The sequence below is a fragment of the Danio rerio genome, chromosome 13, assembly GCF_052040795.2.
Source record: "Danio rerio strain M-AB ecotype USA chromosome 13, GRCz13ab, whole genome shotgun sequence".
NCBI lineage: Eukaryota > Metazoa > Chordata > Actinopteri > Cypriniformes > Danionidae > Danio > Danio rerio.
The window spans coordinates 44541157-44566961 of NC_141033.1; positions in this window are offsets into that span (position 1 = coordinate 44541157).

A 25805-nucleotide genomic window follows, 5' to 3' on the forward strand; every position below is an offset into this window, starting at 1 on the left:
AAATAATAAAAACTACTGATAGTTATCTTTCTACAACAACGAACAACTTTCCAGCCAACATACAAAACTTGTTTGTAAGAAACTCAACAGCATACTTCTAATCAAGCGAAACTATTACCGATCAGCTCTGATTCCTGCCAATTCTGGTAATTTGCAACGGCTGATTTCATTCATTCATTGATTCATTGATTCATTCATTTCCCTTTGGCTTAGTCCCTTTATTTATCAGGGGTCACCACAGTGAAATTAACTGCCAATTTACTTTTATCACATGTTTTACACAGCGGAAGCCCTTCCAGTGGCAACCCAGTACTGGGAAATAACCATACACTCTCTCATTCACATATACACTATGGTTAATGTAGTTCATCCAATTCACCAATAGCGCATGTCTTTGAACTGTGGGTGAAACCGGAGCACCCCGAGGAAACCCACGCCAACACGGGGAGAACATGCAAACTCCACACAGAAAGGCCAACTGGCCCAGCAGGGCCTTAAACCAGCGACCTTCGCGCTGTGAGGCGACAGTGCTAACCACTGATCCACCGTGTCACCAATGGCTGATTTATTTTGTTTATTTATTTTCATTTGACTTGGCACTTGGCACTGTTAACCGTTGTCTCTATTTATTTGGAAGCTTGTTTTCACCAGTGAATAAAAATAAATGAATCTAATTAAAATCTCACAACTCATAAGAAAAAAAAGAGTTGTAAAACGTGAACTTAAAATACAAAGATATAAACTGAGAATCGCAGGAAATAATGCAGAGATTTGCTCAAAACCAACAATTGTGAGTATTATTTTTGCAATTCTAGCAAAAAAACTAAGTAATATTAGCCTATTAAGTAAAAGTAGCCTATTAACTTTTAACTGATTATTAAACTCTCAATGAAAATAAAAATAGACATAATAGCTTTAATAACTCATTTTTAATAACCGATTTCTTTATCCTTGTCATGATGACAGTAAATATTTTGCTAGATATTTTTCAACACTAGTATTAGTGTTACTAGTAAAGTGATATTTAAAGAATTCATTCAATCTTTGAATCACAGAAGTTGCCACAGCGGAATGAACCACCAACTATCCCAACGTGTTTTACGCAGCGGATGCCCTTCCAGGCGCACCCCAGCACTACGAAACAGCCATACACACTCACACACATGCATCCACACACTCACACTACGGCCTATTTAGGTTATTCAATTCACCTACAGTATAGTGCAGTATAGTATAGTACAGTATAGTGCATGTCCCAGCTGGGACTCGAACCAGCAATCTTCTTGCAGCGATGTGACAGTGCTAACCACTGAGCCATCGTGCTGCTCAATTTAAAGACTTAATTAAGCTTATTAGGCAAGTTAGGGTAATTAGGTTAAATGTTGATATTGATGGTTCATTCTGTAGACAACCAAAAAAATATATATATTTTGCTTAAGGGGGCAAATAATATTGACCTTAAAATGTTTTTATTCTAGCCGAAATAAAACAAATAAGACTTTCACCCGAAGAAAAATTTTTTATAGGAAATACTGTGAAAAATTACTGAATCTTTTAAAAACAATTTGGAAAATATTTTAAATATTCAATTCAATTCAATTCAGCTTTATTTGTATAGCGCTTTTACAATGTGGATTGTGTCAAAGCAGCTTCACATAAATGGTCTTAGTAACTGGATCAGGGTGGTTCAGTTTTTAGTGTTTAAATTCAGTTCAGTTTAGCTCAGTTCAGTGTGATTTAATCATTACTGAGAGTGCAAACACTGAAGAGCAAATTCATCGATGCATAGCTTTACAGATCCTGAATCATGCAAGCCAGTGGCGACAGCGGAGAGGGGAAAAAAAACTTCACCAATAGGAGAGTGAAGGAAAAAAAACCTTGAGAGAACCAGACTCAGTTCGACACGACCATTTTAATTTCTCCGCTGGCCAAAAGTCTTGTGCAGAGCTGCAGTCTCAGCGGTGGAGGCTGGAAGCTGACCTCAGCGAAGACTCGTCTGTCCCTGGAGCGTCACTGGAATCAGTCTCATGCTCTCGACTCCCCCATGACCACCAGCGCAGCAGCAGCTCAGGATACGGCCTGGTCCCGGATATGGACACCTTGGGATCATCTCGTTGATGGTTTTGGATCCAATCAGTGACTCCGCGTAATCTGAGGACCTCGGGATGAGTATCCCCAGGTGGAAATGGAGAATAAATAGAATAATTAGCATAGCTGCTGTTCATAGTGTATATAAACAAGATGTAGAAACTTGTGTGGAAACCCGCTAAGTGATGCACTGAGTGTATGCTTTACTAAACAGATAGGTCTTTAATCTAGTTTTGAACTGAGAGAGTGTGTCTGAGCCTCGGATGTTATACGGAAAGCTATTCCAGAGTGTAGGAGTCATAAAGGAGAAGGCTCGACCTCCTTTACTCTACTTTGCTATTCTAAGTATTACCAGAAGCCCTGAGTTTTGAGATCTTAAAGAGTAAGTTGGACTGTAGCGAGACAGAAGGTTGGTTAGATAAACAGCAGCTAGATTATTTAGAGCTTTATAGGTGAGAATTAATATTTTAAATTCAAATGCCAATAAGAAAAAGATTTCACAGGAGGGTTAACAATTTAATAATTTTGACAGATTTTCTTCCTAAGACCTTACAATTACACTAATCTTACTGATTCTGTTGAAGTTTAGTAAACGCATTATCAGAAAAATGCCTTTTAAACTGTGGGCAACCAAGCACAGCTATTCCAATGTATCAAAATCTACAATTAAGCTGTTTTCTAGACTACATCAATGAGATAAAATGACTGCATAAAGCCATAAAGAATGGAAAGAATTTTATATTACATAATTATATTATATACATGCATTATATAACTCTTACAAACGGCTTTGTTTTAGTAAATCAAATGCATATTACGCAACCATTATAGCGTGTTCACAAACAGATGGCTTTATGGCTTTATCAAATAATTCCAAGCATTTATATGAAAACACGGAACTATATCAGATATAATGTTGAAGCTATCTAACAGCTATCTGAATAAGTCAAATATACATTTTAAATGATTTTCTCAACTGATTTACAGAAGCACAACCTCTTTATGTACATGACATGTAAGTTATATGCGGCGCGGTGTAGCAGTGGGTACACTGTCGCCTAACAGCAAGAAGGTCACTGGTTCGAGCCTCGGCTGGGTCAGCTGGCATTTCTGTGTGGAGTTTGCATGTTCTCTCCATGTTGGTGTGGGTTTCCTCCGGATGCTCCAATTTACCCCACAAGTCCAAAGACATGTGTTATAGATGAATTACTAAATTGTCCGTAGTGTCTGTGTGTGAATGAGTGTGCACGGATGTTTCCCAGTAATGTGTTGCGGCTGAAAGGGCATCCACTGCTAAAACATATGCTGGATAAATTGGCGGTTTATTCCGCTGTGGCGACCACAGAGTAATAAAGGGACTAAGCCGAAAAGAAAATGAATGAGTGAATGAATGAATAAGTAAGTTATAATATAACTTTCAATTTAAATCACAGGTATACAACAAATGTGTTGATGACTGGCTATTTATGCACTGAAACTGGATATATGTATTGTTTGTTATGCACTGTAAATTCATCTTGGCACAAGCTTACATTTAACGCAAAAATCTCAATCCATCAAGTTCAGATATAGTTCACCTATACTAGAGTAAATTATGAATACTGTTTTACTAAAATTTTTGGTTCAAAACACTTGATTTTCTTTCTTCCATTAAACTCAAGGGAAGATATTCTGAGTAATGTTGGAAAAAAGCAGCCATTGACATTTATAGTGGGAGCAAACATACTATAAAACAGTCAATACACACACTACAACCATAGTCTATAGTCTGACACACAATAGCTCAAAGCGATTTCATTAGGCACAAAGCACTGCATTTGAATAATTCAGGTAAAATGTATTCATGCAAAAAGTTTTTTGACATTAGGATGTTTCTGACTTTCATTTACAAATAGTCATTTAGCAGATGCTTTCGTCCAAAGCGACTTTACCGATTGAGGGAGCATTCAGCGATTCAGTATCTGGCAATGCACACAAGATGTGCAATTTATACAAATTAACTGTTTGTGCTCAGAGAATTAAGTGCTAGAGTAAGTTTTTTTTTCTTTTTTTTGAGTTTCTGAGAGAGAGAGAGAGAGAGAGAGAGAGAGAGAGAGAGATGATTGTAAATAAATCATTGTAAATATACTGATTATTATTGTATTATTGTCTAATTATTATTGTTTTTATTACTGTTTTATCCTAAAATCTTGATTGTTAAATGTACAGTGTATTCTGATCTATATTTGTATTGATTTGTATGAATAATATGATATGTAGAATAATAATATAATATATTTAATATTAATGTCATATATTGAATTATATGATGTATTGTTCAAATTTAATTTAATTATTATATATAAATATCATAAATATATAAATATTAATAGTTTTTTTTACTATTTACTGTGTGCACTGTTTTTTTATTATATATGTATGTTACTTTTTATGTAAACTTTATAACTGCTTTGGCAATTCATTTGTAACAATTGTTATGCCAATAAAGCAATTATTGAATTGAATTAAATTGAATTGAATTCAAGAGAGAGAGAGAGAGAGAGAGAGAGAGAGAGAGATTGTTTATCAAGCCAATATTTTTATTTTTATTTTTTTTTAACATTTGTGAATTGATGTCAATCACTACATGATCAATAGAAAACCGATTGATCTTCCCCTCATCCCATAAAGACAGTCTGAATTCATTGCAGGAAAAAGTTGTGATCTTGCAATACAATGTTCACATCTTCCGCTTCCTAAAGTGTTTTAGTTTGACTTGTTTTTTTTTCTTCTTTCTTTTATTTATCGCTGATTATCTTTTCTATTTATTGCCCTGTAGCAGAAACAGGCTTTTTAAATTAGAATTTGTTTGATCATGCAAAAACGTGAAGAAAAGAGAAAAGAAATGGTTAATGTTATTATGAATAAAGGGATTTATAACAAAAAAATAAAAATAAGAATAAGTAATGTGTGCCTTCTTCATGACTAGTTATATTAAATCATGAAGTAAGCTAACTTCAAAAAGAAAACATTTTATTTTGAACAATAAGGCAGGCTGAAAGAGGGTGAATGAATATCAAAATGACATATATATTCTTAGCATTTGGGTGACATAGCCAAATTCCAGGAAGCTGTGAAACACCTGATAATAGACACAGACAAAACGGCACCACAGTGATCTCTAGCACCCATCAGGATAGGCTGCATTTCTATCATCCAAAGCAAACTCTCGCCGTCTGCCACTAAACAAGTTCATGCAACCTTCACCGAGAGAAGATCTGCCCAAAACAAACACAATATGTGCTGGAAAAGCTCTCAAAGACTCCCGTCAAGGCAAATAACAGGACCTGCCAGTGAAACTGAAGAGGACAGATAGACACGTGGAAATGATGCAAGTCTGCAAAGAACTAAGAGTGAGATGTTAATACTGTACGTGCAACATGCAAAAAAGGTAATATTTCACCAGTGTTTGCGCAGGAAATAATCTGATGGCCTTTGGATCTATCTATAAGATCTAGCTCTTAGAAAGTCACCTATTCTAGCCTTCAGTTTTAAAAAAAAATAAAGCACTGATAAAAAGCATGTTGGGAATTTACTAAGAACAAAATGTGACCGCTGATTACGCTATTTATTTGCATGCATGGTTTGTTTTGTTTTGACAGCAAATTCAGAAAAAGAGTTATGCAAAGCTGGTTAACGGCACACGTTTTATGACTTTTAATTAAAAAAAATCAGATGAGACTAAATATATTCCACTGAAAGGTCATCACTGTGACCTAACAACATGTGACAACATTCCAATGACAAGCAGTTCGTCTGTCTGCACCAAAAGCAACGCAACATGACAGAAACACTTAAATACCAGCCACTGCACTCCCAGCAAAATGGGAAAATAAGTGAAGTTTATTTATAAACTAATATCGAGAGGATCACGTGCTTATGATTGCTTGCGGCTGATCCCGCATTATCCAATTCAGGATTTACCAATCAGATGATTCCTCAGTCACTATAAATACCTTAAGTTCCATATCACAGCCTTCTTCATTTTAAAGAATCCCCCCTTACCCCCTAATCCTCCTCCTGTTGAAATTCCTGTATGGAGTTAAAACGTTTTCTCCGTGCTCTCATGGCCTTCCCCTGGGTTCCCCGGTTTCCTCCCACGGTCTAAAAGCATGTCCAAAAATCAAAAACTTACATTTTACCATACACCAGACTGCTTTTAATGCCAACCACAGACGTCTTTGGCTAACAGCCATCAGAAGAGCTGAATGGAGTGAGGACCTAATTAAAAATGCTCGACTCTGCAGTTCTCATTTTATATCAGGTAAGTTCACGCTATGCTGAATCATACACATTACTTGTTTTTGATTGCAGGTATGATTTCAGCAAAAACAGTTACATATGGATAATTAAACTGTGGACGCTGAATGCTTAGAATGAAATGTAAAAATTTTAGTTCACTTACTCTGCCGTACAGGTGCAGTTCACTGTCAGTATGCAGCTGTTTTGCTTGTTGATGATTAATTACCCAGGTCTTGTAGAGTTCCGTCTTCTTTCCTTGTCTTTGGCTAGGCAGAACCTCGGTTTATAGCACTACAATCAGTGGTGTAGTCCTTGCTATATGCACGTATACTCAGTATGCTAACTTTTTTCCATGAGCTGTTTGGGTATTACCACTTCTGAGAATCAAAAATTGAGTATACCCTCAGTATACTCACTTGTTTTTCTGATTAAACTTCCCTAATTTACATGTATTTGCGTCCTCTTTAACTGTATACCAAACAGGTTTTTTTTAACTCAAAACTTAATTTAAGATGTGCCTATCTCTTACAATTCTTACCTAAATATATGACACATTTTTCTTTGTTTACCCCAAAAGGATCTGATCCTGATCACCCCTAAAATTAAAATCCTAAAATCGCCCCTGTAAAACAGTATTTCACATTTGTCTTAATTGTGTCGCTAGTGAACGACACTATACTGTACATAACACTAAAAACAATTAGGCAAAGACTACTCACAAATCCCATAACAATGTGCGATTTAAAAGGGTAACTACTAGTATATAATAGAGACAACAGAAGACAGACTCCTAATAGTTTGGTTTAAAACAAGCATGCACGAATGTGACAATTAAAAAAAAAAAATGATTGATGTTTAAAGGAATCTATAAAATGTTAAGTAATAAGCCAGTAAAGAAAGTAAGCTAAAAAGCTGTCTTTCCATGTATGCACAGGCCTTTTGAGTTAACTTAAATACAGGTAACTGATGTAAAAAAAAAAAAAAAAAATATATATATATATATATATATATATATATATATATATATATATATATATATATATATATATATATATATATATATATATATATATATATAATCTCCAATGAATCGAAGAAACATTGACTTTCGTCATTTCTTTGCCTTTGCCACAGCCATGTCACTGCCACTGAGGCTAAGCAGGGCTGAGCCTGGTCGTTACCGGAATGGGAGACCACTAGGGAACACTAGGTTGCTGTTGGAAGTGGTGTTAGTGAGGCCAGCAGGGGGCGCTCAACCTGTGGTCTGTGTGAGTCCTAATGCCCCAGTAAAAGTGAAGGGGACACTAAACTGTCAGTGGGCGCCGTCTTTCGGATGAGACGTTAAACCGAGGTCCTGACTCTCTGTGGTCATTAAAAATCCCAAGGCACTTCTCGTGAAAGAGCAGGGGTGTAACCCCGGTGTCCTGGCCAAAGTCCCTCTATCGGCCCTTACGATCATGGCCTCCCAATCATCCCCTCTCCACCGAATTGGCTCTATCATTGTCCCTCCACTCCACCAATAGCTGGTGTGTGGTGAGCGCACTGGCGCCGTTGTCCTGTGGCAGCCGTCGCATCATCCAAGTGGATGCTGCACACTGGTGGTGGTGTGGAGAGACCCCCCCTCATGATTGTGAAGCGCTTTGGGTGTATTGCCATACACAATAAATGTGCTATATAAATATACACATTACATTACATTACATTACTTTCATTTAAAATTTGTGTCGGGTGTAATAGTACACCACCTTTTTTTTAGGACTACACCACTGACTACAATCCTATAGAATATTTTACACAGCGGATGCCCTTCCAGCCGCAACCCATCAATGGGAAACACTCATACAGTCTCATTCACACACATACACTACGAACAATTTAGCTTACCCAAAAACCGGAGAACACAGAAATGCCAACTGACCCAGCCGAGGCTCGAACCAGCGACCTTCTTGCTGTGAGCAAGCACTACCTACCGAGCCACATCGTCATTCTAACAAAATTATTTTTACATTCAATTAATAATTAGTATTGCAATATTGTTTTAATATAATTTTCAAATAAATCAGAAAAATGTGCATGTAAAAAAATATTAAACTGGAAATGCAGAAATATATGACTAAATTTTATGTAACAAATGGCATGTCAATAAAACCTAAATGAAAAAGGATCAGAAACCCTCCCTCCGTTTCTGCACATTTCATACAGTTGCTAGGATGGAGTGTGAAGACACAATGCAAGACAACAGAAACTCAAAATCAGCTCCCATGTGCTCTGACAACAATACAGCTCAGATATTTACTGTCTGACTCACGTACTTTTGCATGCTTGGATTAAACCGATCTGCACTTCAGCTTCTGTGCACGTTCTCACCTGGTGTTCTGCACATTGCATTGCATTGTTTGCACGGTCACAATTTTGGGCGCAGAATAAAATGCATGATGAGTGCGAGGAGCTGTAATGTTTGTGTTTGCTGGTGTGCGTGTGAGCAAACTGCCTCGTCCCCCTTATCTGGACGATCCAGTTTGGTTTGTTCCATTCATACTGACACCGATTCTATTACCTGTTGCATAAGTTAGTGTAATCTACAAAGAACTAAATGTGCTGCCTTGTAAAAACATCCACAGAGCTCGCTGACTGACACACACACACACACCCACATAAACACACACACAGCACAGCTCTCAGATACAGAGAGAAAAAAAGAAAGAAAAAGTTTTATCAATGGAGACAAGAGGACGATCCTTCACTTGTCATTCATAAATTAAGCTGAATGCTGCTAGTCAGAGCTGCTGTGTATATCTGCTCATTTCAGCCCATTTTCTTTAATAAAACTGTAATTAGACAGCTTAACAGTTTTTTTAACAAACTATTTAACAATTAGCAAATGTGAGTGATTCATTGTATATTTTCAATCGTAAATATTTTAGATTTGTATTATTTTATTACATTTACAAAATTATTTAATGGTCAATTTATTATTATTATTATATACAATGACCGGCCACTTTATTAGGTACACCTTACTAGTATCGAGATGGACCCCCATTTGCCTTCAGAACTGCCCTAATGCTTCATGGCATAGATTTAACAAGATACTGGAAATATTCCTCAGAGATTTTGCTCCACGTTGACATGATAGCATCACGCAGTTGCTGCAGATTTGTCGGCTGCACATCCATGATGCGAATCTCCCGTTCCATCACATCCTAAAGGTGCTCTATTGGATTGAGCACTGGTGACTGTGAAGGTCATTTGAGTACAGTGAACTCATTGTCTTGTTCAAGAAACCTGTCTGAGATGATTCAGGCTTTATGACATGGCGCGTTATCCATCAGAAGATGGGTACACTGGCCATAAAGGGATGGACATGGTCGGCAACAATACTCGGGTAGGCTGTGGCATTGACACAATGCTCAATTAGTACTAATGGACTCAAAGTGTGCAAAGCAAAAATCACTCGCACCATTACGCCACCAACTCAAACCGTTGATACAAGACAGAATGGATCCATGCTTTCATGTTGTTGACGCCAAATTCTGGCCCTACCATTCAAATGTAGCAGCAGAAATCGAGACTCATCAGACCAGGCAACGTTTCTCCAATCTTCTATTGTCCAATTTTGGTGAGCCTGTGTGAACTGTAGCCTCAGTTTCCTGTTCTTAGCTGACAGGAGTGCCACCCAATGTGGTCTTCTGCTGCTGTAGCCCATCCGCCTCAACGTTGTATGTGTTGTGTGTTCAGAGATGCTCTTTGCTTACCTCGGTTGTAACGGGTGGTTATTTGAGTTACTATTGCCTTTCTATCAGATGGAACCAGTCTGGCCATTCTCCTCTGACCTCTGGCATCAACAAGGCATTTGCACTCACAGAACTGCCGCTGAATTTTATTTTTTTAATAAAGTTTATCTCAATTTATTAGTTAAAATGAATCGCTTTTAATGTTATTAAGAGTACAATGTCTTTTGCCTGAATGCTCATACAGTATCAGGCCTCAAAATCACAAGCAAATCATAAATCATAATAAAGACTCGACATTGCAAATGATTACATTGCGATATTGATGCTGAAATGATATAATGCGCAGCCAGTACAAATTATACATTAATTTAAAAAAGTAATAAAATTGTTTTGTATAGTTTTTTTTCTGTGTGTATATTCAGAGATGCTCTTTGCTTACCTCGGTTGTAACAAGTTGGGTATTTGATTTACTGTTGCAGCTCGAACCAGTCTGGCCATTCTCCTCTGACATCAACAAGTCATTTGTGCCCACAGAACTGCCCCTCACTGGATATTTTGATTGGCTGATTAACAATTTGCATTAATGAGCATTCAGCCAGGTTTACCTAATAAAGTGGCTGGTAAGTGTATGTGCCAATTTAGACCCAATATATTGGGAAACATATATAATAAATGCATTTATTATGTCAAAACAAACTTTTATTTTGGTTTAATAGTGAGTCATCATCGCTTAGCACTATTTAAAAGATTCCAAACACAAAAAATTAATTAAATTCTTCAAATATTTATACTCCACTAATTATTAAACATCTTTTTTAATTAAATCAAATGTTTATTATTCTCACTTTAATACGTTTATTGCACAAAAAAGCAAGTTATTTAAATTATTTTTAAGATAATGTAACATTATTAAATTTACACCATTGTCATAAGTATTATTATTAAGCCAACATAAATAATCCAGGAGAGATCTTACTGTACTGTATGTAAAACTTCCAGGCAGATTGGAGCTAAACTCTGCATGACACTGGCCCTCCAAAACCAGGTTTGCTGACCCCTGACCCAGCGTTTGAAAGACAACATCAGCTTGAACTTCTTTAACCTTTTTGTTGTAAAGAAAAAAAGAAAATCACAGGTTTGGAGCAGCTTTCAGCACGATAATTAGCATGCAAATTCATCACAGTTGTCATCGCCAAGATATCCAATCTCCAAGTTCAAGAGAGTTTGTCTAAATACGTGGCTGTGTGTGTTCAGACGGTCATGGCACATCAAAGTGCAGCGAGACACATTTAATCCAGACTGACAGTTCAGCCATTCTCCTGTTCGGATAACCTGTGGAAACACCTCTCCTTTCCGCCTCACTGAAGCAACAAAGCAACCAAATACAGCCCCAGCAACCGTTACGTTGGAAACTGACTGCTGGAAGTAGAAATCAGAAGATGGGTACACTGTGGTCATAGAGGGATGGACATGGCCAGCAACAATATTCGGGTAGGCTGTAATGGTGCTCAATTGGTACTAATGTGCCAAAAGTGTGCCAGGAAAAAATCCCCCACACACCATTACACCACCAGCAGCAGCCTGGACTGTTGATACAAGGCAGGATGGATCCATGCTTTCTAGGTGTTGATTCAAAATTTTGACCCTACCATTTGAATGTGACAGCCGAAATCAAGACTTTCAATCTTCTATTGTCCAATTTTGCTGAGCCTGTGTGAATTGTAGCCTCAGTTTCCTGTTCTTAGTTGACAGGAGTGGCACCTGGTGTGTTCTTCTGCTGCTGTAGCCCATCCGCCTCAAGGTTGGACTGGCTGTAAATTGAGATATCCTCTTCTGCATATCTTTGTTGTAACAAATGATTATTTGAGTTACTGTTGCAGCTCAAACCAGTCTGGTCATTTCCCTCTGACATCAACAGGGCCTTTGATTGGCTGACTAGAAATATGCAGTAATGAGCAGTCGGCCAGGTGTACCTAATAAAGTGGCCGGTGATTGTGAGCCAGTTTAGACCCAATATATTGGGAATATATATTTGTCAGAATGGCCTTGATTCAATAAAAAATTCAATCAAAACAAATTGAAAAAACTTGTGATTCTGTTTCAGTTTTCAAATTCGAAAGAAAAACTGCTCTAATACATTTTTAAATGGTCAAGAAATGTTCTCAAACCCTTTTATAAATAAACAAATATTTAGATTTGACTTAAATAAATACAGAACCCATTAAAGGCAAGTCCAGAGAATTGATTATGACATTTAAGTGGTCTCTTGTTAATTTTTTATTATCATTTTACCAAAGCTGTAAATGAGTTAACCAGGATTAATTGTTAATAATGAATAATTTATGAGCAGAGTGAATGAATATGCAAGATAAGACTGTATTTTGTTTACTTGGAGATCAGAAATGACCCAGGTATCCAATTTTTACTTCAGTCAAAATGTAAATAATGCATTAATAATTTAGTTTTATGGGCATATAAAAAATAGAAAGAAACAAAAAAAGAAATGATAACAATACAATTGTGACATCCTACAAATACACTAAATGTTTGTTCTGTTTTATTAAAAAGTTCAAAAATGTTTCATCCGTGTCAACAAAATGGAAGCCTAATAGGAAAGCATGCTTAAATGCCAGGATAATTATTAAAGTTTTATTGGGTTCCAATAGGGCATTTAATCAATATGCATTTTAATAAAAGGTTTAAAAATGCATTTTCTTTTTTGTTTTAAGGAAAATATAATGAAAGAGACACTAAAAAAAGAATCAACTCTCAAATCACGTCCATGTGTTTGTGTACAGACAATTTGCAATGAGGTGAATTCGGGTTTGTGTTTTTGGGGCCGTTGAGGGGCAGCTTCTGTTCCACTGAGATCTTTTCATTTCACAACAACTGATCTTCAGTCCACCGACAAAACAATCGACCAATCTAATTAGAGAAATATCAGAATTAACAGAGCATAGTACTTTTGGAGGACATGGGATTGCAAAAACCCAAACAAAAGAGTCACGGTCTAGTAATCGTTCCCACCTTTATGCATTAAAACCAAGAGAAAAATCCTATTATCTAACTATATATGAAACCGCAACTTGCAACATGTTCCTGTGATATAAAAATTACAAAAAAACATTTTTAATATTTACTTATTCTTCTAAAATATGCTGCATTTTAAGTAGGTTTTCAGCTGTTTATTTATTTGTTGATTATTACAGTCTTTGATAAATCAATAACTCGACATGTTGGCATGGTCCAGTAACCCTTTCCTCCTTTCTATCTTCAAAATAAAAAGGGGAAATAATATTATCTAATCATAAAATTAATAAATACTCTCATATCTTAAATCAAACATTAATTATGATACAGAAATTATACACTCACCGGTCACTTTATTAGGTACACCTGTCCAACTGTTTGTTAAAATATTACCTGGTCTGCTATGGGTCAACAACATGAAAGCATGGATCCATCCTGCCTTGTGTCAATGGTTTAGGCTGGTGGTGGTGGTGTAATGGTGTTGAGAATATAATCTTGGCACACATTGGGTTCATTAGTACCAATTGAACATTGTGTCAACGCCACAGCCTACCTGACTATTGTTGCTGACCATGTCCATCCCTTTATGACCACAGTGTACCCATCTTCTGATGACTACTTCCAGCAGGATAATACACCATGTCATAAAGCAGGAATCCTCTCAGACTGGTTTCTTGGTTACTCAAATGGCCTCCGCAGTGATCAGATCTCAATCCAATAGAGCACTTTTAGGATGTGGTGGAACGGTAGATTCCATCATGGATGTGCAGCCGACAAATCTGCAGCAACTGCGTGATGCTATCATGTCAATATGGACCAACATTTCTGAAGAATATTTACAGTACCTTGGTGAATCAATGCCACGAAGGATTAAGGCAAAAGTGGGTCCAATCTGGTACTAGTAAGGTGTACCTAATAAAGTGGCCGGTGAGTGTAGTCTTCAGTGTCACTTAAACCTTCAGAAATCTTTTTAATATGACGATTTGCTGCTCAAAATACACATTTCTTATTATTGTTAATGTTAAAAACCATAGTGATACCTAATATTTTACTGAAAACCATTATACGTGTTTTTTAAAACTGTTTGGTACTCAAATTATTACTTTTATTCAATTAAATGCATACTTCCTAAATAAACCCATAATTTCTTTTAAAAGTAATCTGAATCCAAGCATTCGAATAAAAATAGATGCATAAAATAAATTAATATTGTGAGTCACTGGTGAAAATACATTTTACGAAATCTCTCTTCTCTGCAAATCCATTGCCTTTCTCCATCCTACAAATAAAAAAAACTGTTAGGACATCTAGCAGATCATCACATGCTCTGAAATCCTGCAGCAGGTTAGATGAAGGTCACTGTCCTTCAGCGCGTTTCTGCGAATCATCTTTGACATCTACTGTAATGTTCATAATCACAGATTTCGGCGTAAGTGCTGGGTACATTCCTGCCGTGTTGTGGCAACACTACGAGATGGTCGTGGTTGAGCAGTCTGGCTCCTGCTGCTCCAGCAAAATCAGCTTCCTTAAAAGCTCAGTGGGACATGAGACAGATTTTACAGCCAGTGAAGCCGAACGCTCATTATTGCCTGTGTGTGCAGGACTGCAGGTATACCGTATCAGATCAGAAGCGGACAATCTCACATCAGCACAGATACAAGCCCAGACTGAATCAGTGCACTTTAGTACAGATTCATTTGTGATTTCAGAGAAAAGCGTGAGGAATGAAGTTAAACATGAGGTCATTTGTTAACCTTGAAGATTTGCAGCAAGCTTATGTCATCCTAGGTTAAAATAGCACTTAATGTACTTTTTAGTGGTAAATCCAATTGTAAAGCATTATACACTATAAATACGTCAATTAAAAGTATATTTCTATCGTTAATCAAAAATAAATGTACTCGCACTGAAGTTAAACACACAAAAACAAAATATTTCAAAGAAACCTGTAAATCTGTAACCATTGACTGCCATAGTAGGAAAAACAACAGTTATAGAATAGTTACAGGTTCTTCAAAATGTTTTCAACAGAACAAGGACACTCATAAAGGTTTGGAAACACTTGAAGGTGAGTAAAGTGAGTCGTTTTTCATTTAGGCTGATTTATCTTGTAAGGCTTGTAAGCTTACGCTGCTATTCTGAACCAATAATCGGAAACAGAAAGCAGTTGAAGGATGGCGTGTTTAAATCCATTATTTATCTGACTCCATTGTAATTAATCTGACTCCATTAAAGTTGTTATCATCATTGATAAAGAGAAAGAATCTCTACGTCTTAAAGCAGGCAAAGTTGTTTATTAAGTTACATGATCAAATATACAGACATTAGAATGAAACAAACTAACATACTGTATAAAGAAATTAGCTGTAACATATGCACTGCTGAGCAACAAAGACAGTGAAACTGCCTTTGTTAGCATATGAGGCTACGCACCAGTGTGCGGGAGATGCAGAGTAAAAGCCATTCTCCCAGATCAACAGTTACCTTTCCATATTATACCCTGAGCAAAGCATTGTCAAACATGAGTGAAAAACCAACCCCCAAAACCAGCTGAACATGAGAACAAAGTTGAAGAGATGAAGTGGGGGAAAAGTACATTAACATACTCTCCTCAGGCCATGACCCAACAATAGTAAATATATTGTAGATTGAAATACAATTAATCAATGTCTCTGTTGATTTCATCACTACAACACTGAAGTCATAAACTGTCAAATGACACCAAACATGACAAAGTTTTCTGAAGGAAGAACACAAGTAGATGAATTGTGTATGGTGAAGAGCACATGGTTACTGTAAGCAAATGGCAGAGATGTGTATCGGAGCTGTGAGGAACTCTGCCTCACCAGGAGGACCCATCCCATGCTTGGAATGTCTCAGTAGTCCTTCATTAGCATAGAAGGAAAAGTATATAATATTTTCTCAGCTTACAATCTCTTCAATATAATCCTTTGTACAGATTCATTTGAGATTTTAGAGAAAAGAGTGTGGAATGAAGTTAAACATGAGGTCATTTGTTGAACTTGAAGAATTGTGGCAAGCTTATGTCATCCTAAATTACAATTCTGTTAACTTAAAACACTCAAATCTGTAGTACACCCTTGTTTTTTGTTGCTAAATTCAATTGTAAAGCATTATAGACTACAAATACATTAATGTAAAGCATATTTCTACTTCAGTAGTAGGGATAGTTCTTAAAAACTGAACATTTACTCACACTTGAACACACATACAAAAAAAAGATATTTTAAAGTAGGCTGAAAATCATTGACTCCCATAGTAGGAGAAACAACTATTATGGAAGTCAAAGCTTACAGGTTTCCGGCTTTTTTTTTTCAAAATATCTTCTTTCAAACTTGTAACGGTTTGGAAAACCTTGAGGGTAGGGCTGGGTGATAATTCGATATCGATAACTATCACAATTTATTTATTTATTTTTATTAAAATGATAATAACAGTTCGATAAGTCATTTTGCACCCTGCACTTCTGGATGCCACACGTGGTAGCTATTAGTTTACAGTCGTACAGTGCTAGTTGCACATGGAGGAGCAAGAAAAATGTACACAAGTAACTTGAAGGTTACAGACATTGTTGACAAGGTCACTCATCTTCAGTAGTCTGGAGGGAAATTTTTTTTTAGTCTGACTTAAAACAGAGCAACGTGCACTGCAAAATGTGCAAACAGCCAGTGCCTTCAAAATCAGGCAACACCACAAACCTGTTTCATCATCGAATATGAAGATGCTAAGTGTTGGTAAATGTGGACCATCTACAAGCTGAAGATGTATGAAGATGTCACAAAAGCAGTTACATATTACATTGCAAAAGCCAACTTAGCAATTTTGTTGCTAGATTTAGCAACTTTTTAAACTACCCTAGCAACTTTTTTTTTAAACAGCACCTAGCAACAAATTTAGCAATTTTCAACATTCGTTTGGCTACTTTTAGCAATTTTTAAAAAGTGACTCAAAAGAGTGTCTGGAGGCTAAACTCAGTAGAGTAGCTAGCTCAGATACTAATTACTGATATTTGTTAACATGTATAATTGTTGGTAATTTAGGTAGCAATAAATTCCAATAGTGCTATAATTGTTGTCACTTTTAAAAATGTGTTAATTTCACAAGTTAAAAAGAGTAAGTACGCAAGCTGTGATTGTTTAAAGGAATGTAACAGTTCATTATCGGTGTTATATTTAAAAATAAAAAATTCTTATCAAAAAGTGTTTATATTACTTTTACAAATAGTAAACTATATTTTTCAAACAAATCTAAATGGACACATTTCAAATAATGTTTTTGCTGGGATGGCCAGTCAGTTTGAGAAAACATTAATAATTTTGTGTTCCACATAAAGATGTACATTTGAGTTGCGATTATGCAATCATGTCATCACGCAAAGTAATATGTTAATAAGAACTTATTTATTGTGCATCTGGATGTAATGTTTTAATATAATATAATACACGGCGCCTCAGAAAGTAGAAACAAGATGGGTTTACGCTTGTCAGATACTACGTGATGATGTCACTGATATGCAAATGACGTGCCTGACGTCATCTGCAACATTTAGCTACTTTTCGGGCAGGCTTTAGCTACTTTTCATTGAAAATAGTTGGCAACCCTTGGTTCCCAAGAGAGAATATATAATGAGTACATTTTCTTTTTTGAATGATCTTTTTAATGTAAGGCTTTTTGGCAGCTTTGCTTAATATCGAGATTATATTTTATATTGTGAAAAAACAGTAATTATCACAACAACAGCTATTGATTGATTGATTGGTTGATTGATTGATTGATTGGTTGATTGATTGATTGATTGATTAGTTGATTGATTGATTGATTGATTGGTTGGTTGATTGGTTGATTGATTGATTGATTGATTGATTGATTGATTGATTGATTGATTGATTGATTGATTGATTGATTGATTGATTGATTGATTGATTGATTGATTGACACATCACATACTTGTCTGATCTGCATGGAAACCAAATCAATTAATGTTAATGAACTGTAAAAAATACTACTGTTTGCGAACTGCATTTTTTTAAATTGTAAATGTTTTTCTCAACTAAACTAAACTAACCTACTCAGTTTAAGTATTGAGGAAAAACTACTCTGAAACACAAAGTTAAACATTCTGGAACATTCTGTATGATGGAAAGAAACGTATAAGTTAAGGACGCAAATAAAATACTGTATCATTCATTAATTCGGCATGGTCCCTTTATTTATCAGGGGTTGCCACAGCGGAATGAACCGCCAACTTATCCAGCATATGTATTACGTAACAGATGCCCTTCCAGCTGCAACCCAGAACTGGGAAACACCCATACACCAGCCTTCCCAATTCACCTATAGTGTATGTCTTTGGACTGTGGGGGGAAACTGGAGCACCCAGAGGAAACCCACGACATTAGTATGGGGAGAAGTGCCAACTAGCCCAAAAGGGACTCAAACCAGCGACCTTCTTGCTGTGAGGCGACAGTGGTAACGACTGAGCCACCATCCCACCCTTAAAATACTGTACTTTTAATCAAATTAATGATAAGCATAGATGACTCTTTAATTATTATCATTAATTCATCAATCTAATCTTTTATTCTCATTTTGGATCACTAAATGTAAGTCAGCTTTAATATAATCATCTAAAGCTCTGAACCAGAATCTGGAATTGCTGGCCTTGCAGTTTGTTGGTACCTCTTACATGCATTTATTTATTTATTTTTTATCTACATCTTGGTCCTCCTATAAAGCACACATTCTTTATCTGTGAGCCAGATTTCCCACAGCGAGACTCTGAGTTTATCATCCTGGTGAAGGGGGTTTGGGTGGAGAGGAAGTGCCTTGTTTTCACTGGGACGTCTGGACGCTTGGGCTGCCATGGACTCATGCCAGCTAGTTGTAGTGTGTGTGCGTGTGTGTGCGCGTGTGTGTACGTGCGGTTTCAGCACTCACCTAGCATTGTTCTTTCAGCCTTTTTGTGCTGTACCACACACACAATCCCAGTGCCACAAACCTGAAGGTACAAACAAAATGCTGTAAGCCCTGAAGTACAAACAAAGCAGCAAACACTATTGCAAGAAGTTTTACAGCAGGTCAGCGCAAAATGAAGGAGGTGACATTTAAATATAACCCCTTTATCTACAGAGTCATGTATGCCCCTGTTTATAAAGGTGTAAAAAAAATCTCTGGTGCCCCCAGAATGTCTGTAAAGCACAAAATACGATTTATTTTAGCTCGTCATACATGTATTTGCCTTTATTTGAACACATTTTAAAGCTATTTTTGTATGTGTCCCATTAAATGCAAATGAGCTGTTGGTCTCCAGAGGCGGGGCTTATATTAGCTAGAGGGTTTGTGCAGCCATACTTGGATGTAAACAACAGCATAGATTACACAGTTTATTTTCTAATGAATACGTTGTTCTGCTTATTTTTGCTGTGTAAACCTTAGTGATAAAATGTGTGGAAGTTGCTAAATCATATAAAAGAACTTACTGAGCAAGAATGAGTGCAATATTTTGATCAAATGAATTTAAAAGATGTGAAAAATTCCTATGATCAGTATTATTAAAATATTAGGTTAACGTTAAAATTTCACTTAAACAGAAATGAACTTTAAGATTCTTTCCCTGGACATAATGGAAACCCTTTTGTTACTCAGACAGCTTTTTTTTCTTATTTTCTGCTTGATTTGTTAGACTCTTTGACTGTCAGTAGTACTCTAAATGTCTATTTTCTAGTCCAAATATCAGTACATCCTAAAACATGACAATAAACGACCATTTCCAGCAGCAATAAATAGCAAGATATCAGGTTTCATTTGCTTAACTGCAATTGTTTACATTCTGTGTGCATCCAATAAGTTACAAAGTATGCTATCCATCTCAGATGCAGAAAAGCTAGTCTATGCATACATTTTTAGTTATTGTATGAATAAAAAAATAAAATGTGCTTAAACTGGATCTGATATGGTAGCCTTGACTAAACATTAAACTATTAAACTATTAGTTTACAAAAAATAAGAAATAAAAATTAGAAGACACAGAAGACATTTGCTGTATTTGGGATTACTCAAAAGTCAGCTCTGGGGTCCGTTATTGTGTAATATTTTAAGGGACCGATCTAGCATTGGTACAATTTGTGTATGATAATAGACATGCACAATTTTGGTCGTTCTTTTTTTTTTTAAGGAATAATAATTTATACACTCATGCACGTTTTGACAAATAATTGACTGTGATTTGATGCTTCAAAAAAGTAGCAGACACTTTCACCAATATCAAAATGCTTTTTTGATGCAAGATTAATTTAAGCCAATTTAAGACATTTCTCTTTTTTATTTCTTATGCTAATTAAGAAACTTGAATAGGTCTACTATAATAAAGAAAATCTGCTGTAAATTTAAAAATGGAAAGCCTGCTGCCGAACGGTTTACAACGAATTTTTGTTTAATTTTTCTCACATGAATAATTGAATATTAATCAGATGATGTCATTATGCTGCTGTGCCGTCAGCCAATCAATGCATTGCTGATCATGATTTTGAGGATCGATAGATCTGTCCTTCACAACACACGCAGCGATCTCAGATCAGTTGATCCAGACATTTTAATCTGATTCACAAACTTGTTTGAAAAACCAAATTAGCCAGAGATCAGTTATTAAAAGATTAAAAGATCCAGAATCTGCCAAATCATCTTAGATCATTTAAGCAAGATACGAAGAATTGACCCCTGATCTAATCCAGTTTGTATAAAATAAGCCTGCTCCTGAACAGGTTTGAGCTACCAAAACTGTTTCTATGACAACAACTCTCGAATGAGTTCTGAAGAACGAAATGATCCCGGATTGTGTCAAAAAGTCAATAACAAAATCCAGCTAATTGTGTAGTCCATGTATGGAGAACGGACCCCTAGTCTCTAATAATACAGGTAAATTTAGCCACATAGCATGCTAACAAGTTCATCGAATGATTATTTGGAAACATTTAAAAAATATGAACCCATGGTTATGAATATGACAGAATATGAAACCTTTAGAAACAGCATTGTACTTACCAATGTTTAATTCTTCGGGACGTCTTCTTCATAAGTGAAGTTGAACCACTGTGTCCCCGGCACTTTGTTTTTATACACCAACAACAGAATATATTTAATGTTAGTTCTCTAACACCGTGTTTCTCAACCACATTCCTGGAGGACCACCAAAACTGCACGTTTTGGATGTCTCCTTTGTCCGTCACACCCATTGCAGGTCTTTCAGCCTCTGCTTTTGAGCTGATGATCTGAATCAGGTGTGTTTGGCTAAGGAGACATGGAAATGTGCAGAGCTGGTAGTCCTCCAGGAACGTGGTTGAGAAACATTCCTCTAGCGCAAACATTGTAAATTGTACAGGAATGGCAATAGTGGCATTGTGGGTGGGAACATTAAATCTGAGTCTGAGTGTTGGAGTGACTTGGTTTTCCACATACTTGTGCAAAAAAAAAAAAGTCTTACAAAAAGTTACTGGGTCATCCTTCTCGTTTTCTGTGTTGATTGATTTACCGGGGACCATTATTGCACTTAAATGCAAGAAGTCAAATTTTCATGATAACCTATAGTACATGGCACAACAGAAAGTCCAGAGGAAATGATTTGAATTCCTCCCTGAAACAATACTGCGAGGCGCAGGCAGAAGCTCAGATATTACTAGCTGCAGGGAATATTCAGCATGGAGCTGTGTCTTGCCAAGAGGGGATTTTTCTTCCACCTCCTCACTCTATGCAATGTCACGCAAGTTCCTTGAAACAAAAGCTAGACAAAAATAACGAGAGGAGAAATGCTAAAAAAACAGAAATCATGCCAGTGCAGAAATAATTACCGTGTTGATTATTCACATCTCTGCCCTCTCCGCACGCGAAGGATGCTTGTGTAAGGGTTGCTAAGTTGCTTATGTAACGGCATGTGCTGCATATACTTGTTGTATATACGATTTACAAAATTAAAAGAAAAAACATGAGATGTCTTGGAATAAGATACTGAACTCTGCAAAATAAACATAGTAAATACATGCATTAAGTATAGATAGAATTACATAAAACATAAAACTGACAAAAATCCTAAACAAAAACAGGCAAAAACATTTAATTCATATATATACACGCTTAATTTATCTAAAAAAAATAATTATATAAAAATGGTATACATACTCACCGGCCACTTTAATAGGTACACCTTACTAGTACCGGGTTGCACTCACTTTTGCCTTCAGAACTGCCCTAATCCTTCTTGGAAAAAAATCAACAAGGTACTGGAAATATTCCTCAAGAGATTTTGGTTAATATTGACATGATAGCATCACGAAGTCGCACGTTATCCAGCTGGAAGTAGCCATCATAAGGTGGGTAAGCTGTGGTCATAAAAGTATGGACATGGTTAGCAACAATACTCAGGTAGGCTGTGGTGTTAACATGATGATCAATTGATACTAATGGGCCCAAAGTGTGCCAAGAAAAAATTCCCCCCACCATTACACCACCACCACCACCACCAGCCTGAACTGTTGATGCAAAGCAGAATGGATCCATGCTTTCATGTAGTGGATGCAAAATTCTGACCCTACCATCAGAATGTTCCAGCAGAAATCTTAAGATTGTCGCAGATCATCTTGACATCTGTACATGCCTGAATGCATTGAGTTGATGCTATGTGATTTCTGATTAGAAATTTGTACCTAATAAAGTGACAATACTATCAAAGTGGTTTACACACACGCACGCACGCACGCACGCATATATATATATAGAATATATAGAATGCGATTATTTGGTTTTACTTTAAAAAATTGAGTAAGCATTGCCTTAAAATAATTAAGTAAATTAACTATGTGCATAATTATAAAAATTAAGGTAAGTTACAACAACAATATATTACATTTTTTAGTTTAACCCTGTTTTTTGTTGAAATATATTAGTCAGAGAGCCACAGCAGATACATCAATTGCTCCAAAAGCGGCAAAACACAATTTTCTTTCTCTCTGAAGTAATACAATTATTCTTGCATTAAGGAAAATAATAATAACAATCATAAGAATAATAATCATAAATGTGTTTTTTATAAATAATAAAAAACACAAAACTTACTTTACATTTTTTTTGTAAAATCAACTTGTCACTAATAAGGCAATTGGTTTACAATTTTTTTTAAGTTTTAAGTACTTGCTTGACATACACATATATAAACGCACAAATCCACACACTTATGTAATACAGACAAATAATGGTTGCCTTGAATGTTTAAGCTGAATTAAATTAATCTTATAAATCCATTGAAATTGCATTATGGTAAACTGACTTAAGGTGACGCAGTGGCGCAGTAGGTAGTGCTGTCGCCTCACAGCAAGAAGGTCGCTGGTTCGAGCCTCGGCTGGGTCAGTTGTCGTTTCTGTGTGGAGTTTGGATGTTGTCCCTGCGTTCACGTGGGTTTCCTCCGGGTGCTGCAGTTTCCCTCACAGTCTAAAGACTGCGGTACAGGTGAGTTGGGTAGGCTAAATTGTCCTTAGTGTAAGTGTGTGAATGAGGGTGTGTGGATGTTTCCCAGAGAAGGGTTGCGGCTAGAAGGGCATCCACTGCGTAAAATGTTCTGGACAAGTTAGCGGTTCATTCCACTGTGAAGACCCCGGATTAATAAAGGGACTAAGCTGAAAAGAAAATGAATGAATAAACTGACTTAACAGTGTAACTTATAAAATTAAGCTAGATTATGATTAACTTAGGTAAATAAGTTACAATGAGCTGAAAACATGTAATCATGTCTAATTGATTGTATTCTTAGGTGTACATTTTAAGATCAAAACTGATTTAACAATAAAGATTTAACAATAATGTATTAGAATAAAGCTGAATTTAGCTAAATAAAATGTAAATAAAACAAATCCGATCATTAAAAAAATAAAAACTAAAACTAAAATAATTGCGACATAAAATTAAAAATTATAGAAAATATAATTATATAAGCACAAAACTGGCTGAATTTGACAGAAATCAAAAAGTAATGTCTTAAAATAAGATTCTATTTAGCAAAACAAACTAATAAATAAATAACAAAATGATCTTAGTTCATTCATGCCCACACGCTTGAAATGCCAACACAGGGTTGTCTGATTATCAATGACAAAACAAAAAGAGAACAGTACTCTTATTAAAAAAAGAACGAAACATGACACCGAGCCAAAAATACACATGTATGCCAAGAATATGTGGTTGGTTTCCTATATCATGGTGAGTTGATTTCCTGGAATTATGTTTTTAGGAGGTCTGTGCTCTTTCGTGACAAAAATATCAAACAGTTTCACAATGCGTCTTCCATTTTAGCAGGCTTGCGTGACTCTGCAGGCTGCCGTTTCTCATGCGTGACCGTCTGTCATCATTAACTGCTAATGAAAACACCGCCCTGGAGTCGTACGGTGAGCGGACTGGAGTTTCTTTTGAGCGCAGGTTCACCTCTGACCTTCTCCGAGGGGGCTGCGTAAATAGAGTCCACTGACACGTGAAAACTCAGTTTGTTCAGGCTAGATCTCCAGTGGATTAGCCTTCGGAAGCACCACACAGCTGGATGTGGACAGAAAAGCAGGTGTAAGGAGATGTTTGTTAGGCAGCGGCATTAAAGGGATACTTCAGTCAGCTTTTTTTTATGTTTATTTTTTTATTATGCTTTAAACAACATATACATGACAATACAGAGCAAACAAAACAATGCCAGGGTGATAGAAAGTAAATGATAACAACAATACATAAAATAACATAAAATAAAATAAAACAAACATAAAAATAAGAGTATAAATACTTAACTAAAAATTCTTACAAATATAAACAAGCAGGACCTTTACATTAATCAAAGATATTGAAACTAGAGCACAGTTGGACAGTTTTAATGGCCTTTCGATTAGCACTATGCTGAATAGTGCAAAAGTAATTTTTCAGTTCCTTATAAAACACAGTAAAACAAGGTTTTTTGTTGGAAAATTTACACTTATGAATATGAAACTTAATTAGCAAAATAAACAGGTTAATAACAAAAGCTTCATTATTCAAATTATCAATTAAAATACCAAAAAATTACAGTTTCATAATGCAAATTAAAAGTTAAAGAGTACCCTTTTCTTTATAAAAACAGAAGCATCATACCAGAGCTTTTTAACATAACCACAGTGCCAGAAAAGGTGGGGTACAGTTTCCAGATGCAAAGAACAAAAAGAGCAATTTATATCAATATCCTTTTTAAATTTACTTAGGAAATGTTTAACCGGATTGAATTTATGAATTAGTTTAAAAGATATTTCTTTTATCTTATTTGTAACCAAAAATTTGTGAGGCAATGACCAAATACTTTCCCATTTAGGAATTCTTACAAAATTATTCCAATAGGTAATAGAGCAAGGTTTAGATACAACTTGATTTACAAATAGAGAGCTAATAGATTTGTTATTTTTAGACTGAGAGAAACAAATTTTACCACACACTGTATCAACTAGATTGATTATGGGCTTATGAATCCAAGTTACACCTCTAAATAAAGAAACAATATTAGAATTAATTGCAGAGAAAACAAGAGAAAATTCCTTGGGATTTACAGGAAAGTTAAAATGTACAAGAAACTCGTCATATGTCATAAGATAACCTTGAGTGTTA